Source organism: Colletes latitarsis, chromosome 8 (genome assembly GCF_051014445.1).
Source record: "Colletes latitarsis isolate SP2378_abdomen chromosome 8, iyColLati1, whole genome shotgun sequence".
Taxonomy (NCBI): Eukaryota; Metazoa; Arthropoda; class Insecta; order Hymenoptera; family Colletidae; genus Colletes; species Colletes latitarsis.
This window is the reverse complement of record NC_135141.1, coordinates 2,434,480-2,450,482: the sequence shown is the minus strand read 5'-3', so window position 1 is coordinate 2,450,482 and position 16,003 is coordinate 2,434,480.

The window sequence follows — 16,003 nt, the reverse complement described above, 5'->3', positions numbered from 1 at the left end:
CCTGGTTTCGATCAATATTTTAGAGGATCACACCGGTTTGGTCTGGGTTAGGTCTGGGTTATGCCCGTATCTGGAACATGATTTTGCCTTCTTCGCATACTTGTTGGCCTGATCCAGGGTTTTTCGGTTTTGAATCAGGTAGTAATGTGGTACCACACAGAAACAGTCAATTAAAGCTGGTTTTGATCCGCATTTTAGAGGATAACACCGGTTAGGTCTGGGTTAGGTCTGGGTTATGCACGCATCTGGCTCATGATTTTGCCTTCTTCGCATACTTGTTGGCCAGATCCCGGGTTTTTTCGGGTTTGAGTCACGTAGTAATGTGGTACCACACTGAAACAGTCCATTAAACTTGGTTTCGATCAACATTTTAAAGGATGACACCGGTTAGGTCTGGGTTAGGTCTGGCTTATGCCCGCATCTGGCTCATGATTTTGCCATCTTTGCATACTTGTTGGCCAGATTTTGGGTTTTTTCGGATTTGAAACACGTAGTAATGTGGTACCACACAGTAACAGTCAATAAAGCCAGGTTTCGATCAAGAGTTTAGAGGATAAAACCGGTTAGGTCTGGGTTAGGTCTGGCTTATGCCCGCATCTGGCTCATGATTATGCCTTCTTCGCATACTTGTTGGCCAGATCCTGGGTTTTCTCGAATTTGAATCACGTAGTAATGTGGTACCACACTGAAACAGTCAATTAAGGCTGGCTTCGATCCACATTTTAGAGGATAACACCGGTTAGGTCTGGGTTAGGTCTGAGTTATGCACGTATCTGGCTCATGATTTTGCCTTCTTTGCATACTTGTTGGCCAGATCCTGGGTTTTTTCGGGTTTGAGTCACGTAGTAATGTGGTACCACACAGTAACAGTCAATAAAGCCTGGTTTCGATCAATATTTTAGAGGACAAAACCGGTTAGGTCTGGCTTATGCCCGCATCTGGCTCAAGATTTTGCCTTCTTCGCATACTTGTTGGCCAGATCCTGGGTTTTTTCGGATTTGAATCACGTAGTAATGTGGTACCACACAGTAACAGTCAATAAAGCCAGGTTTCGATCAAGAGTTTAGAGGATAAAACGGGTTAGGTCTCGGTTAGGTCTGGGTTATGCACGCATCTGGCTCATGATTTTGCCTTCTTCGCATACTTGTTGGCCAGAACCTGGGTTTTACCCTGTTTGAATCACGTAGTAATGCGGTACCACAACGAAACAGTCAACTAAACCTGGTTTCGATCAACAATTTAGAGGATAAAACCGGTTAGGTCTCGGTTAGGTCTGGGTTATGCACGCATCTGGCTCATGATTTTGCCTTCTTCGCATACTTGTTGGCCAGAACCTGGGTTTTACCCTGTTTGAATCACGTAGTAATGCGGTACCACAACGAAACAGTCAACTAAACCTAGTGTCGATCAATATTATAGAGGATAAAACCGGTTAGGTCTGGGTTAGGTCTGTGTTATGCCCGCGTCTGGCTCATGATTTTGCCTTCTTTGCATACTTGTTGGCCAGATCCTGGGTTTTTTCGGATTTGAATCACGTAGTAATGTGGTACCACACAGTAACAGTCAATAAAGCCTGGATTCGATCAATATTTTAGAGGACAAAACCGGTTAGGTCTGGCTTATGCCCGCATCTGGCTGAAGATTTTGCCTTCTTCGCATACTTGTTGGCCAGATCCTGGGTTTTTTCGGATTTGAATCACGTAGTAATGTGGTACCACACAGTAACAGTCAATAAAACCTGGTTTCGATCAATATTTTAGAGGATAAAACCGGTTGGGTCTGGGTTAGGTCTGGGTTATGCACGCATCTGGCTCATGATTTGCCTTCTTCGCATACTTGTTGGCCAGAACCAGGGTTTTTTCGGGTTTGAGTCACGTAGTAATGTGGTACCACACTGAAACAGTCCATTAAACTTGGTTTGGATCTACATTTTAGAGGATAAAACCGGTTAGGTCTGGGTTAGGTCTGGGTTATGCGCGCATCTGGCACATGATTTTTCCTTCTTCGCATACTTGTTGGCCTGATCCTGGGTTTTTTCGGTTTCGCATCACGTAGTAATGTGGTAGCACTCAGAAACAATCCATTAAATTTGGTTTCGATCAATATTTTGGACGATAACACCGGTTAGGTCTGGGTTAGGTCTGGGTTATGCACGCATCTGGCTCATGATTTTGCCTTCTTCGCATACTTGTTGGCCAGATCCTGGGTTTTTTCGGGTTTGAGTCACGTAGTAATGTGGTACCACACTGAAACCGCCCATTAAACTTGGTTTCGATCAATATTTTAGAGGATGACACTGGTTAGGTCTGGTTTAGGTCTGGGTTATGCGCGCATCTGGCTCATGATTTTGCCTTCTTTGCGTACTTGTTGGCCAGATCCTGGGTTTTTTCGGATTTGAATCACGTAGTAATGTTGTACCACATTGAAACAGTCAATTAAAGCTGGATTCGATCAATATTCTACAGGATAAAACCGGTTAGGTCTGGGTTAGGTCTGAGTTATGCACGCATCTGGCTCATGATTTTGCCTTCTTCGCATACTTGTTGGCCAGATCCTGGGTTTTTTCGGGTTTGAGTCACGTAGTAATGTGGTACCACACTGAAACCGCCCATTAAACTTGGTTTCGATCAATATTTTAGAGGATGACACTGGTTAGGTCTGGTTTAGGTCTGGGTTATGCGCGCATCTGGCTCATGATTTTGCCTTCTTTGCGTACTTGTTGGCCAGATCCTGGGTTTTTTCGGATTTGAATCACGTAGTAATGTGGTACCACACAGTAGCAGTCAATAAAACCTGGTTTCGATCAATATTTTAGAAGATAAAACCGGCTACGTCTGGGTTAGGTCTGGCTTATGCCCACATCTGGCTCATGATTTTGCCTTCTTCGCATACTTGTTGGCCAGAACCTGGGTTTTTTCGGGTTTGAGTCACGTAGTAATGTGGTACCACACTGAAACAGTCAATTAAACCTGGCTTCGATCCACATTTTAGAGGATAACACCGGTTAGGTCTGGGTTAGGTCTGCGTTATCCCCGCATCTGGCTCATGATTTTACCTTTTCCGCATTCTTGTTGGCCAGATCCTAGGTTTTCTGTGGACTGAATCACGTAGTGATGTGGTACCACACTGAAACAGACAATTAAACCTGGTTTCGATCAATATTTTAGAGGAACACACCGGTTTGGTCTGGGTTAGGTCTGGGTTATGCCCGTATCTGGCACATGATTTTGCCTTCTTCGCATACTTGTTGGCCTGACCCTGGGTTCTTTCGGTTTTGAATCACGTAGTAATGTGGTACCACACAGAAACAGTCAATTAACGCTGGTTTCGATCCACATTTTAGAGGATAACACCGGTTAGGTCTGGGTTAGGTCTGGGATATGCACGCATCTGGCTCATGATTATGCCTTCTTCGCATACTTGTAGGCCAGATCCTGGGTTTTTTTTCGGGTTTGAGTCACGTAGTAATGTGATACCACACTGAAACGGCCCATTAAACTTGGTCTCGATCAATATTTTAGAGGATGACACCGGTTAGGTCTGGTTTAGGTCTGGGTTATGCCCGTATCTGGCACATGATTTTGCCTTCTTCGCATACTTGTTGGCCTGACCCTGGGTTTTTTCGGTTTTGAATCACGTAGTAATGTGGTACCACACAGAAACAGTCAATTAACGCTGGTTTCGATCCACATTTTAGAGGATAACACCGGTTAGGTCTGGGTTAGGTCTGGGATATGCACGCATCTGGCTCATGATTATGCCTTCTTCGCATACTTGTAAGCCAGATCCTGGGTTTTTTTTCGGGTTTGAGTCACGTAGTAATGTGATACCACACTGAAACGGCCCATTAAACTTGGTCTCGATCAATATTTTAGAGGATGACACCGGTTAGGTCTGGTTTAGGTCTGGGTTATGCGCGCATCTGGCTCGTGATTTTGCCTTCTTTGCGTGCTTGTTGGCCAGATCCTGGGTTTTTTCGGATTTGAATCACGCAGTAATATGGCACCACACAGTAACAGTCAATAAAACCTGGTTTCGATCAATATTTTAGAGGATAAAACAGGTTAGGTCTGGTTTAGGTCTGGGTTATGCGCGCATCTGGCTCATGATTTTGTCTTCTTTGCATACTTGTTGGCCAGATCCTGGGTTTTTTCGGATTTGAATCACTTAGTAATGTGGTACCACACAGAAACAGTCAATTAAAGCTGGTTTCGATCCACATTTTAGAGGATAACTCCGGTTAGGTCTGGGCTAGGTCTGGGTTATGCCCGCATCTCGCTCATGATTTTGAATTCTTTGCATACTTGTTGGCCAGATCCTGGGTTTTTTCGGATTTGAATCACGTAGTAATGTGGCACCACACAGTAACAGTCAATTAAACCTCATTTCGATCACTATTTTAGAGGATAAAACCGGTTAGGTCTGGGTTATGCCCGCATCTGGCTCATGATTTTTCCATCTTTGCATACTTGTTGGCCAGATCCTGGGTTTTTTCGGATTTGAATCACGCAGTAATGTGGTACCACACAGTAACAGTCAATAAAACCTGGTTTCGATCAATATTTTAGAGGATAAAACAGGTTAGGGCTGGGTTAGGTCTGGCTTATGCCCGCATCTGGCTCATGATTTTGCCTTCTTCGCATACTTGTTGGCCAGAACCTGGGTTTTACCCTGTTTGAATCACGTAGTAATGCGGTACCACAACGAAACAGTAAACAAAACCTGGTTTCGATCAATATTTTAGAGAATATAACCGGTTAGGTCTGGGTTAGGTCTGTGTTATGCCCGCATCTGGCTCATGATTTTGCCTTCTTTGCATACTTGTTGGCCAGATCCTGGGTTTTTTTCGGATTTAAATCACGTAGTAATGTGGTACCACACAGTAACAGTCAATAAAACCTGGTTTCGATCAATATTTTAGAGGATAAAACCGGTTAGGTCTGGGTTAGGTCTGTGTTATGCCCGCATCTGGCTCATGATTTTGCCTTCTTTGCATACTTGTTGGCCAGATCCTGGGTTTTTTTCGGATTTAAATCACGTAGTAAAGTGGTACCACACAGTAACAGTCAATAAAGCCTGGCTTCAATTAATATTTTAGAGGACAAAACTGGTTAGGTCTGGCTTATGCCCGCATCTGGCTCAAGATTTTGCCTTCTTCGCATACTTGTTGGCCAGTTCCTGGGTTTTTCGGATTTGAATCACGTAGTAATGTGGTACCACACAGTAACAGTCAATAAAACCTGGTTTCGATCAATATTTAAGAGGATAAAACCGGTTAGGTCTGGGTTAGGTCTGGGTTATGCCCTCATCTGGCTCATGATTTTGCCTTCTTAGAATACTTGTTGGCCAGAACCTGGGTTTTTTCGGGTTTGAGTCACGTAGTAATGTGGTACCACACTGAAACAGTCCATTAAATTTGGTTTCGATCAATATTTTAGAGGATAAAACCGGTTAGGTCTGGGTTAGGTCTGGGTTATGCACGCATCTGGCTCATGATTTTGCCTTCTTCGCATACTTGTTGGCCAGATCCTGGGTTTTTTTCGGGTTTGAGTCTCGTTGTAATGTGATACCACACTGAAACTGCCCATTAAACTTGGTTTCGATCAATATTTTAGAGGATGACACCGGTTAGGTCTGGGTTATGCGCGCATCTGGCTCATGATTTTGCCTTCTTTGCATACTTGTTGGCCAGATCCTGGGTTTTTTCGGATTTGAATCACGTAGTAATGTGGTACCACACAGTAGCAGTCAATAAAACCTGGTTTCGATCAATATTTTAGAGGATAAAACCGGTTAGGTCTGGGTTAGGTTTGGCTTATGCCCACATCTGGCTCATGATTTTGCCTTCTTCACATACTTGTTGGCCAGAACCTGGGTTTTTTCGGGTTTGAGTCACGTAGTAATGTGGTACCACACTGAAACAGTCAATTAAAGCTGGCTTCGATCCACATTTTAGAGGATAACACCGGTTAGGTCTGAGTTAGGTCTGCGTTATGCCCGCATCTGGCTCATGATTTTACCTTTTCCGCATTCTTGTTGGCCAGATCCTAGGTTTTCTGTGGATTGAATCACGTAGTAATGTGGTTCCACACTGAAACAGACAATTAAACCTGGTTTCGATCAATATTTTAGAGGATCACACCGGTTTGGTCTGGGTTAGGTCTGGGTTATGCCCGTATCTGGAACATGATTTTGCCTTCTTCGCATACTTGTTGGCCTGATCCAGGGTTTTTCGGTTTTGAATCAGGTAGTAATGTGGTACCACACAGAAACAGTCAATTAAAGCTGGTTTTGATCCACATTTTAGAGGATAACACCGGTTAGGTCTGGGTTAGGTCTGGGTTATGCACGCATCTGGCTCATGATTTTGCCTTCTTCGCATACTTGTTGGCCAGATCCCGGGTTTTTTCGTGTTTGAGTTAGGTAGTAATGTGGTAACACACTGAAACAGTCCACTAAACTTGGTTTCGATCAATATTTTAAAGGATGACACCGGTTAAGTCTGGGTTAGGTCTGGGTTATGCCCGCATCTGGCTCATGATTTTGCCTTCTTTGCACACATGTTGGCCAGATCCTGAATTTCTTCGGTTTTGAATCACGTAGTAATGTGGTACCACACAGAAACAGTCAATTAAAGCTGGTTTCGATCACTATTTTAGAGGATAAAACCGGTTAGGTCTGGGTTAGGTCTGGCTTATGCCCACGTCTGGCTCATGATTTTGCCTTCTTCGCATACTTGTTGGCCAGATCCTGGGTTTTTTCGGGTTTGAGTCACGTAGTAATGTGGTACCACACTGAAACAGTCCATTAAACTTGGTTTCGATCAACATTTTAAAGGATGACACCGGTTAGGTCTGGGTTAGGTCTGGCTTATGCCCGCATCTGGCTCATGATTTTGCCATCTTTGCATACTTGTTGGCCAGATTTTGGGTTTTTTCGGATTTGAAACACGTAGTAATGTGGTACCACACAGTAACAGTCAATAAAGCCAGGTTTCGATCAAGAGTTTAGAGGATAAAACCGGTTAGGTCTGGGTTAGGTCTGGCTTATGCCCGCATCTGGCTCATGATTATGCCTTCTTCGCATACTTGTTGGCCAGATCCTGGGTTTTCTCGAATTTGAATCACGTAGTAATGTGGTACCACACTGAAACAGTCAATTAAGGCTGGCTTCGATCCACATTTTAGAGGATAACACCGGTTAGGTCTGGGTTAGGTCTGAGTTATGCACGTATCTGGCTCATGATTTTGCCTTCTTTGCATACTTGTTGGCCAGATCCTGGGTTTTTTCGGGTTTGAGTCACGTAGTAATGTGGTACCACACAGTAACAGTCAATAAAGCCTGGTTTCGATCAATATTTTAGAGGACAAAACCGGTTAGGTCTGGCTTATGCCCGCATCTGGCTCAAGATTTTGCCTTCTTCGCATACTTGTTGGCCAGATCCTGGGTTTTTTCGGATTTGAATCACGTAGTAATGTGGTACCACACAGTAACAGTCAATAAAACCTGGTTTCGATCAATATTTTAGAGGATAAAACCGGTTAGGTCTCGGTCAGGTCTGGGTTATGCACGCATCTGGCTCATGATTTTGCCTTCTACGCATACTTGTTGGCCAGAACCTGGGTTTTACCCTGTTTGAATCACGTAGTAATGCGGTACCACAACGAAACAGTCAACTAAACCTAGTGTCGATCAATATTATAGAGGATAAAACCGGTTAGGTCTGGGTTAGGTCTGAGTTATGCACGTATCTGGCTCATGATTTTGCCTTCTTTGCATACTTGTTGGCCAGATCCTGGGTTTTTTCGGGTTTGAGTCACGTAGTAATGTGGTACCACACAGTAACAGTCAATAAAGCCTGGTTTCGATCAATATTTTAGAGGACAAAACCGGTTAGGTCTGGCTTATGCCCGCATCTGGCTGAAGATTTTGCCTTCTTCGCATACTTGTTGGCCAGATCCTGGGTTTTTTCGGATTTGAATCACGTAGTAATGTGGTACCACACAGTAACAGTCAATAAAACCTGGTTTCGATCAATATTTTAGAGGATAAAACCGGTTGGGTCTGGGTTAGGTCTGGGTTATGCACGCATCTGGCTCACGATTTGCCTTCTTCGCATACTTGTTGGCCAGAACCAGGGTTTTTTCGGGTTTGAGTCACGTAGTAATGTGGTACCACACTGAAACAGTCCATTAAACTTGGTTTCGATCTACATTTTAGAGGATAAAACCGGTTAGGTCTGGGTTAGGTCTGGGTTATGCGCGCATCTGGCACATGATTTTTCCTTCTTCGCATACTTGTTGGTCTGATCCTGGGTTCTTTCGGTTTCGCATCACGTAGTAATGTGGTAGCACTCAGAAACAATCCATTAAATTTGGTTTCGATCAATATTTTGGACGATAACACCGGTTAGGTCTGGGTTAGGTCTGGGTTATGCACGCATCTGGCTCATGATTTTGCCTTCTTCGCATACTTGTTGGCCAGATCCTGGGTTTTTTCGGGTTTGAGTCACGTAGTAATGTGGTACCACACTGAAACCGCCCATTAAACTTGGTTTCGATCAATATTTTAGAGGATGACACTGGTTAGGTCTGGTTTAGGTCTGGGTTATGCGCGCATCTGGCTCATGGTTTTGCCTTCTTTGCGTACTTGTTGGCCAGATCCTGGGTTTTTTCGGATTTGAATCACGTAGTAATGTGGTACCACACAGTAGCAGTCAATAAAACCTGGTTTCGATCAATATTTTAGAAGATAAAACCGGCTAGGTCTGGGTTAGGTCTGGCTTATGCCCACATCTGGCTCATGATTTTGCCTTCTTCGCATACTTGTTGGCCAGAACCTGGGTTTTTTCGGGTTTGAGTCACGTAGTAATGTGGTACCACATTGAAACAGTCAATTAAACCTGGCTTCGATCCACATTTTAGAGGATAACACCGGTTAGGTCTGGGTTAGGTCTGCGTTATGCCCGCATCTGGCTCATGATTTTACCTTTTCCGCATTCTTGTTGGCCAGATCCTAGGTTTTCTGTGGATTAAATCACGTAGTAATGTGGTACCACACTGAAACAGACAATTAAACCTGGTTTCGATCAATATTTTAGAGGAACACACCGGTTTGGTCTGGGTTAGGTCTGGGTTATGCCCGCATCTCGCTCATGATTATGCCTTCTTCGCATACTTGTTGGCCAGATCCTGGGTTTTTTTTCGGGTTTGAGTCACGTAGTAATGTGATACCACACTGAAACGGCCCATTAAACTTGGTCTCGATCAATATTTTAGAGGATGACACCGGTTAGGTCTGGTTTAGATCTGGGTTATGCGCGCATCTGGCTCATGATTTTGCCTTCTTTGCATACTTGTTGGCCAGATCCTGGGTTTTTTCGGATTTGAATCACGTAGTAATGTGGTACCACACAGAAACAGTCAATTAAAGCTGGATTCGTTCCACATTTTAGAGGATAACTCCGGTTAGGTCTGGGTTAGGTCTGGGTTATGCCCGCATCTCGCTCATGATTTTTACTTCTTTGCATACTTGTTGGCCAGATCCTGGGTTTTTTCGGGTTTGAGTCACGTAGTAATGTGGCACCACACAGTAACAGTCAATTAAACCTCATTTCGATCAATATTTTAGAGCATAAAACCGGTTAGGTCTGGGTTATGCCCGCATCTGGCTCATGATTTTTACTTCTTTGCATACTTGTTGGCCAGATCCTGGGTTTTTTCGGATTTGAATCACGTAGTAATGTGGTACCACACAGAAACAGTCAATTAAAGCTGGATTCGTTCCACATTTTAGAGGATAACTCCGGTTAGGTCTGGGTTAGGTCTGGGTTATGCCCGCATCTCGCTCATGATTTTTACTTCTTTGCATACTTGTTGGCCAGATCCTGGGTTTTCTCGAATTTGAATCACGTAGTAATGTGGTACCACACAGTAGCAGTCAATAAAACCTGGTTTCGATCAATACTTTAGAGGATAAAACCGGTTAGGTCTGGGTTAGGTCTGACTTATGCCCACTTCAGGCTCATGATTTTGCCATCTTCGCATACTTGTTGGCCAGATCCTGGGTTTTTTCGGGTTTGAGTCACGTAGTAATGTGGTACCACACAGTAACAGTCAATAAAACCTGGTTTCGATCAATATTTTAGAGGATAAAACAGGTTAGGGCTGGGTTAGGTCTGGCATATGCCCACATCTGGCTCATGATTTTGCCTTCTTCGCATACTTGTTGGCCAGACCCTGGGTTTTCTCGGGTTTGAGTCACGTAGTAATGTGGTATCATACTGAAACAGTCCATTAAATTCGGTTTCGATCAATATTTTGGAGGATAACACCGGTTAGGTCTGGGTTAGGTCTGTGTTATGCCCGCATCTGGCTCATGATTTTGCCATCTTTGCATACTTGTTGGCCAGATTTTGGGTTTTTTCGGATTTGAAACACGTAGTAATGTGGTACCACACAGTAACAGTCAATAAAACCAGGTTTCGATGAATATTTTAGAGGATAAAACCAGTTAGGTCTGGGTTAGGTCTGGCGTATGCCCGCATCTGGCTCATGATTTTGCCTTCTTCGCATACTTGTTGGCCAGATCCTGGGTTTTCTCGAATTTGAATAACGTAGTAATGTTGTACCACATTGAAACAGTCAATTAAAGCTGGCTTCGATCAATATTTTACAGGATAAAACCGGTTAGGTCTGGGTTAGGTCTGGGTTATGCCCGCATCTCGCTCATGATTTTGACTTCTTTGCATACTTGTTGGCCAGATCCTGAGTTTTTTCGGATTTGAATCACGTAGTAATGTGGCACCACACAGTAACAGTCAATTAAACCTCATTTCGATGAATATTTTACAGGATAAAACCGGTTAGGTCTGGGTTATGCCCGCATCTGGCTCCGGATTTTACCTTTTCCGCATTCTTGTTGGCCAGATCCTAGGTTTTCTGTGGATTAAATCACGTAGTAATGTGGTACCACACTGAAACAGACAATTAAACCTGGTTTCGATCAATATTTTAGAGGAACACACCGGTTTGATCTGGGTTAGGTCTGGGTTATGCCCGTATCTGGCACATGATTTTGCCTTCTTCGCATACTTGTTGGCCAGATCCTGCGTTTTTTCGGATTTGAATCACGTAGTAATGTGGTACCACACAGTAACAGTCAATAAAACCTGGTTTCGATCAATATTTTATAGGATAAAACAGGTTAGGGCTGGGTTAGGTCTTGCTTATGCCCGCATCTGGCTCATGATTTTGCCTTCTTCGCATACTTGTTGGCCAGACCCTGGGTTTTTTCTGGTTTGAGTCACGTTGTAATGTGGTACCACACTGAAACAGTCCATTAAACTTGGTTTCGATCAATATTATAAAGGATGACACCGGTTAGGTCTGGGTAAGGTCTGGGTTATGCGCGCATCTGGTTCATGATTTTGCATTCTTCGCATACTTGTTGGCCAGACCCTGGGTTTTTTCTGATTTGAATCACGTAGTAATGTGGTACCATGCAGTAGCAGACAATAAAACCTGGTTTCGATCAATATTTTAGAGGATAAAACCGGTTAGGTCTGGGTTAGGTCTGGCTTATGCCCACTTCTGGCTCATGATTTTGCCTTCCTCGCATACTTGTTGGCCAGATCCTGGGTTTTTTCGGGTTTGAGTCACGAAGTAATGTGGTACCACACTGAAACAGACAATTAAACCTTGTTTCGATCAATATTTTAGAGGATCACACCGGATAGGTCTGGGTTAGGTCTGGGTTATGCCTGCATCTGGCATATGATTTTGCCTTCTTCGCATACTTGTTGGCCTGATCCTGGGTTTTTTCGGTTTTGAATCACGTAGTAATGTGGTACCACACAGAAACTATCCATTAAATTTGGTTTCGATCAATATTTTGGAGGATAACACCTGTTAGTTCTGAGTTAGGTCTTGGTTATGCCCGCATCTCGCTCATGATTCTGCCTTCATCGCATACCTGTTGGCCAGAACCTGGGTTTTACCCTGTTTGAATGGCGTAGTAATGCGGTACCACAACGAAACAGTCAACTAAACCTGGTTTCGATCAATATTTTGGAGGATAACACACGTTAGGTCTGGGTTAGGTCTGAGTTATGCACGCATCTGGCTCATGATTTTGCCTTCTTCGCATACTTGTTGGCCAGATCCTGGGTTTTTTCGGTTTTGAATCACGTAGTAATGTGGTACCACAACGAAACAGTCAACTAAACCTCATTTCGATCAATATTTTAGAGGATAAAACCGGTTAGGTCTGGGTTATGCCCGCATCTCGCTCATGATTTTTCCTTCTTTGCATACTTGTTGGCCAGATCCTGGGTTTTTTCGGATTTGAATCACGTAGTAATGTGGTACCACACAGTAACAGTCAATAAAACCTGGTTTCGATCAATATTTTATAGGATAAAACAGGTTAGGGCTGGGTTAGGTCTGGCTTATGCCCGCATCTGGCTCATGATTTTGCCTTCTTCGCATACTTGTTGGCCATCAGAGGGGGAGCACGAAGGCGGTGTTGGGACTGGAGTGACGGCGCTCGCGCCGCCTCCAGCGCCTGGCCCGGCTTCGTGGAAGGTGGAGGAGGACGACGAGACTGCGTCAGTCTCGTCCTTCTCCTCCACCAGGTGCCTCAGAGGCTCTAAGAGGTAGAGGGCGGGGCAGGCCGTCGTCGAGGTGGGCGGGGCGATGAGCCCGTCGGTGAGGCTGAGTTGCCTCAGGGACGAGGTGACCGAGGAGATATCGGAGAGGATCTCCTCGTCCCTGAGGCGGGTGGAGAAAGTCGCCGCTGCCTGCGCCTTTAAGGGGCAGAAAAGCGGTGGCGCGGAGGCCCTGATGGCCGCGGCGGAGGAAATGAGGGAGGCGGCGCGGGAGCTCAGAGGGCGGAAGGAGGAGGAGCGACAGGGGAGGAGGAGGGCAGAGGCGCTGTGGAACAGCGCGGCCCTCCCTCCCATCCTCCCTCCTCCTCCACCGCCGCGTCCCTCGGCGGAGTTAAATAAGCGGAGTGCGGCGGCAGTGGTGCGGGGCACCGCGGGCCCCTCCACCCGCACTCCGCCCGTGAAGAAGTCCCCGTCCTCCTCAGAAGACGATCTTCTGAGGAGGATTGGGGACATGATTGATGGCAAGCTGGCCGCCTTCCGGGAGGAGCTCCTCGCCGGAAGAGCGGTCAGCAGGAAGGCGGTGCCTCCCCGACCTGTTCCGGTACAGTCGGGGAAGGCAAAGAAGGGCGGAGTGAAGGCTCCGCCCAGCGTTGCGGCACCAGGGCCCCGGGTCGCGACCCCCAAGGGGGGTGGTGTACCCGTGGTCGCGGTGGTCGCGTCCTCCACAGCACCTTCCCAAGGGGGGGTGGCGTGGAGTGAGGTGGTGGGGCGGAAGGCGAAGCGGGCGGCGAGGAAGGCCTCGCAACCGCAGCCTCCGCCTCCGCCGCCGGCGGCCAAGGTAAAGGCCGCGAAGGTCGGGAAGGCACGACCAGGTCGTCCCCCAAAAACGGCAGCGGTGACGCTGACCGTTGCGCAGGGGGGCGACCTGACCCTCGCGGAGGCGATGCGGCTCGCCAGGGAGAATATCTCCCTGGAAGAGCTGGGCATCGCCTCCGTGAGGGCGAAGAGGGCCGTGACCGGGGGTCTCTTGCTGGAGATCCCCGGTGCAGAAGGCGGCGCGAAGGCGGATCGTCTCGCCCAGAGGCTCCGGGAGCAGCTGGGCGAGCGAGGTGTCCGGGTCGCCCGGCCCACGAAGCGCACGGAGATGCGCGTTTGTGGGCTGGACGACTCGGTCAGCGCACAGGATGTGTCCCGTGCCCTTGCGAGGGCGGGGGACTGTCCTGTGGAGGACCTGCGGATCGGAGAGATCCGCAGGTCGCCCTCCGGCCTCGGGTCGGTGTGGGCCCGGTGCCCCCTCTCCGCCGCCCGTAAGGTGGCGGAATCCGGGAGGGTGCTGGTGGGGTGGGTTTCGGCGCGAGTGGAAATCCTCGCGCCGCGCCCGCTCCAGTGTCACCGCTGCCTCGAATTGGGGCACGTGAGGCAGTGGTGCACCTCGCCGGTGGACCGCAGCGGTCAGTGTTACCGCTGCGGTGCCAAAGAGCACCGTGCGAGCCAGTGCTCGGCGGCCCCCCACTGCCCGCTGTGTGCGGACATGGGGAGGCCAGCCGATCACAGGGTGGGGAGCAAGAAGTGCTCCCCCCCCTCCCGGAAGGAGAGGAAGAGGCGGGCTGCACCGGCTCCGGTGCCGAGGGCGGTGGCATCGTCCTCCATGGAGGTGGACGGTGCTACGGGGACGGACGGCCGGGAGGAGGCTGGCGCGGCCATTAATTAATGCCGCCCCGCCTCCTCCTCCAGGCCAACCTCAACCACTGCCGCGCGGCACAGGACTTGATGTCCCAAGTCCTCGCGGAGTGGGGGGTTGGCCTGGCGGTCGCCGCCGAGCCGTACCGCGTCCCTGATCACCCTCATTGGGTGGGCGACGCGGACGGCTTGGTGGCGACGGTATGGGGAGGGGGCGACGGGTCCCCACCGTTCTCCTTGTTGGAGCGCGGTCGGGGATTCGTCGCCGTGGACTGGGGGGGAGTCGCTGTGGTGGGGTGCTACATTTCGCCCCGTAGCGGTCACGCTGCGTTCGAGCTGTACTTGGCCGAGGTCGCGGCATGCGTGCAGCGCTACGCGGCCCGGCCGGTGCTGGTCCTGGGGGATTTTAATGCCAAGTCGGTGGCTTGGGGATCCCCCAGGACCTCCGTTCGCGGCGGGATCCTGGGCGATTGGGCGGCGGGGCTCGACCTCCGGGTATTGAACCGGGGGTCGGAGAACACATGCGTGCGGCGATATGGGGGGTCCATCGTGGATGTTGGATTCGCGACCCCCAACGCCGTGCGCATGGTGTCGGGTTGGCACGTGGTCGCGGGGGCAGAGACACTCTCCGATCACCGGTACATCCGGATGGAGGTCTCTGCCGCCGCGAGTGCATCCCGACACGGCCGCCTGCGTGGCGCCCCACCACGCCGCTGGGCGCTTCGGCGCCTGGACAAGGACGCCCTGATGGCAGCTGCCCTCGCTGCAACTTGGCCGCAGGGAGCGGCCGAGTTGCCGAGCATAGAGGAGGAGGTCGCCCGGCTCGGAGCATTGGTCGCGGGTATTTGCGACGCGGCGATGCCTCGGGTCGGGCGGGCTTCTCCTCGCCGGGCGGTGTACTGGTGGTCGGACGCGATCGCGGAGTTGCGAGTCGCGACTGTCCGCGCCCGACGCCAGTACACCCGCGCGCGCCGTCGACAACGTACAGGCGACGGCGTGGCGCGAGCGAGGGCAGCTGATGATCTGTATGGAGCATACCGCGTGGCGCGGGTTGCTCTGCAGGTCGCCATAAAACGGGCCAAGACCCAGGCATGGAAGGAGCTCCTCCAGACCCTTGATGACGATCCATGGGGGCGCCCATATAAGGTGGTGCTGAATAAGCTCCGCCCGTGGGCGCCCCCCGTCACCGAGGGTCTTGACCCCCGGCTGCTGGAGGACGTGGTCAATACACTCTTCCCAATTGGGGAGAGGGGACCGCGTCCTCCGGCGGCGGCGGCTGTCCCAGTGGAGTGGACGGCCGAGCTGGGGGTCACGCAGGAGGAGCTGGCAGCGGCCATCAGACGGCTCGGGGTTCGTAACACGGCCCCGGGTCCCGATGGTGTGCCCGGCCGGGTTTGGGTCTTGACCCAGGGCGTCCTTGGGGCCGACCTCAGGCGGTTGTTCGACCGCTGCCTGAGGGACGGGCGATTCCCCCCCAGTTGGAAGGTGGCGAGGATGGTCCTCCTCCGGAAGGAGTGTCGGCCCGCGGAGTCTCCCTCCGCATACCGGCCCATTTGTCTCCTCGACGAGGTGGGCAAGCTCTTCGAGCGTGTGATTGCTGCCCGCCTCGTCGAGCACCTGTCGCGGGGTGATCCCGGTCTGGCCGACTGCCAGTTCGGTTTCCGGGGGGGCCGATCGACTATCGACGCGATAGGTCGTGTGAGGGCCCTCTCGGAG